The following is a 3,198-nucleotide window of genomic DNA, read 5'->3' as shown; positions in this document are numbered from 1 at the left end:
AGGTGTGCTGTGATTGGCCAGCTATCCAGTGCGTTGTGATTGGCCGAATACCTCAAGCGTGTGATGGAAATGTTACGCCCCTCACATACTGTGATGCCCTGTCCGGCCGGAGCGACGAGACAAAAACATTAAAACCCATTACAAATGAGGCATCCAGTGGGGACATAATTACGGATTATAATGACTTATACTGTCTTTTTACACGTTGCGTTGCATAATTGTAAACATAAAACCATGTCTGCATTTGTGATCGGAGAAATGACAAACAACAAGCCTACTCTACACTGCTCAAAACTCTTTTATATTCTTTAAATATAAAAAACATACTTACGTTAAGTTTAGCTAACATTGTAATTTGGGTGCAAAACATGTTTTTTATCACCTCAACACTTATATTAGTATGATATCGTGCATCATTAAACAGAATATTCCTTGAGTCATACATCAACAGGAGGGGAAAAACGAATTTCCAAGAAAATACTTCATTTATCAAAACAATGCAATATAAACAGATTGAATTGTGTTCCCTTATAGTAATCAAATTGACCCCTGTATACTTGTTGACCCCTTATCTAACCTTTAACCTACCCATCCCACCAAACCTGTCCCTAAACTTACCCGTGTCACACCTCAACAGCAGCTAAAGTGTTGTGCATTAACACAAGCTTTTAATCATTGCATAACATCTGTTAAAATCATTTGTAGATTTTCAAGAAGTGCTTGATCAAAGAAAGGAAAAATTGAAATCGCATCATATGACCGCTTTAATATATTCATTAGCTCATAATCACAGTCTGTAAAGGTCATATATTTGGTCTTTGTTTGTTGTGTTGACTTCTACTATTTGCACATCTTATATCATTTATTAATCATTTGTTCATGTTTTTGCAGTACCCAGTGTAAAGTGGAGACTCTTCATATTTACATGAAATGTTAATCATTAGGTAATGTTTAATACATTTATTAGTAAACATTAACAAGCACTATATATATATATATATATATATATATATATATATGTGAACTAATGATCAGTTAAGCATAATGTGTGTTAATGATTTATTAATGAAAGTTATTATAAAGTGTTACCCTTTATGGAAATGCACCCCATGTCTGGAAGCTCAAACAAACGGATCGATGAGGGTTTAAGCTGGGATAGGTGAAAATACTATAGCTAAAATGACTTCATCTTTAAATGAGATTTGATTGAACTGAGAGCAATGAAATGTTCCTCTGGGGGAGAGAGAGATAAATGTGCTGGTTCCAGCTGGAGTGCAGTGCTAGTTCACTTGATCCCATACTACACACTGTTTCCAAACCAGCTGTAAAAGCAGCTCTTATCTAGAGTTTTTCATAAACATAAATCTGAAAAATGTGTCATTACTTAATGTGTGTAACAGTGTTGTTACTTTTTTTTAACTAAAACTATTAAAAATGGTTTCTGCTAACTGAAAAATTTTTTGTATATGCTTTTATCCAAAGCAACACTGCATTTAAGGTATACATTTTATTCAAGTTCATACATTGCAGGGGAATCAAACCCATGACCTCGGTGTTGCTAGCGTCATGCTCTAGTGTTTGAGCTGCCTAGTCACAATTAAATGCACTAAAAATATTAGATTATAAAACTTTACAAAATGTTAAAACAATTAGGAAATAATTGAAATAATAGGTTGAAGTTGAAGTACTAACATTTCTAAAACTAAAATAAAAATAAATTAAAGCTAAATAGAAATATATATTACAGAAATATAGACATGTAATATCAGCCCGCTCCTGATGATTTATCCTTCCCATATCATCATTTGTCTTCATGAACTAATATCAGACAGACAGACACTAGTGTAATAGGCTGCACATTCTGATGTGATAGATATATATATATATATATGTTATAGTCAGAGATCATGTGACAACTCTTCCCTGACAGGATGAAAACCGCTGCTTTTATTGTGATTGTAAGCAGAACCTCTTTAGTCCAGTCTTCAGAAGAGGACACATCACAGCTCACAAGATTACTGTGACAGTCGACAGGCCTTTAGAAAAAACTTTTTTCTTTATTTATCAGACAATAAATTCAACATGTTTGGTGAAAGGGTTATACTCTAAGTAGCCTAACTCTGAATATGTGCTACATTGCAACTCTCTCATAAAGCATTTTGAAAAAGTAAAAGATGCTGGAGATTCTGAAGCGTGTGATTAAAGAACTCATGCATGAGAGGGTTAATATCAAACGATCACAGAGAGAGTCTTACCTGCAGAGCCGCTGATGCTGGATGCTGCTTCACTCTCCTCCTGCTGCTCCTCCACTGCTCTGAAGACTCCTGATTGACTGGGGAAGAAAGAGCGAGGGAGGAGAGCAGTAACATTTCCTCATACTTGAAGAATGTTTCCTCTCTCTCCTCACTTCCCCCTCAGCTTCTCTCTGATGTAAGTCTATGTGCTTTACAGGTCTCTGCTGGCCGGATCATTTCGAAAACATCTGATTTTTTAGATATTTTGAATGGCCAGCTTGAATGTTTTATGACTTTGAACTCATCTCTGGATATTTCTCCATTGCTTGGCCTTTTTGAAACTGATTTGCGCATTTAATTTACCGGGCATCTTCATTGAACACACGTTCCTGATTACATCTCAATTTGCTTTAGGATAGAAACATCTTTCAGTATTTAGATGTTCCTCTGAAATCGTAGCTGTGCGAACAAAATAACAAACGGCAAATAAATAAATATTGACCTGCCTCGAAAAATAAATATCATTCCACACCACGTCAGAACGGCAATGAGCAATTCATTTTAATAATGACTTCAGTGAATCATTACAAATAATTCACTGGAAAGCATAACACATGAGGGGTTTTCAATCACGTGTTATGCTGTGCTAATATCAAAAACGTACATTTACACAGATGACATAAGAAAGTGACTGACAGCAAATTCCAACCACACTTTAGCAGTCCATGTATTCTCTGGGAAACACGTCTTGGTGTGACTATTGCTATGATGATACTATCAAAGCAGTATATGAATCTACAGTCACTGCTTCAGCAATGTCTGCTCTTTCGGTTTTATTCCTTTCTCATCTGCATTTTTACCTAATTATATCATTGGCATGTGTCACACAGTCACATCCTCATTGTCCTCTGTTTATCGGGCTTTCCATCAAGCCTCTTTCTATTCTTCACTCAGTTTCTTTCCT

At 35.6% G+C, this 3,198-nt stretch overlaps 1 protein-coding gene across 1 annotated transcript in view; it reads right to left on the bottom strand.

The window, feature by feature from the left end:
- Positions 1-2,316, bottom strand: part of LOC107757727 (tenascin-X-like) — a 46,170-nt gene extending 43,854 nt beyond the window's left edge. Inside the window, exon 1 of the mRNA XM_016575289.1 lies at positions 2,256-2,316. The gene's annotated coding sequence lies outside the window, so the exon portion shown is untranslated. The remainder of the gene's footprint in view (positions 1-2,255) is intronic.
- Between the last annotated feature and the right edge of the window lie 882 nt (positions 2,317-3,198).

This window comes from Sinocyclocheilus rhinocerous, unplaced genomic scaffold (assembly GCF_001515625.1).
Source record: "Sinocyclocheilus rhinocerous isolate Xijiao unplaced genomic scaffold, SAMN03320098_v1.1 scaffold2398, whole genome shotgun sequence".
Classification (NCBI taxonomy): Eukaryota; Metazoa; Chordata; class Actinopteri; order Cypriniformes; family Cyprinidae; genus Sinocyclocheilus; species Sinocyclocheilus rhinocerous.
Note: the sequence above shows the minus strand (reverse complement) of the source record. Positions and strands in the feature narration are given on the sequence as shown.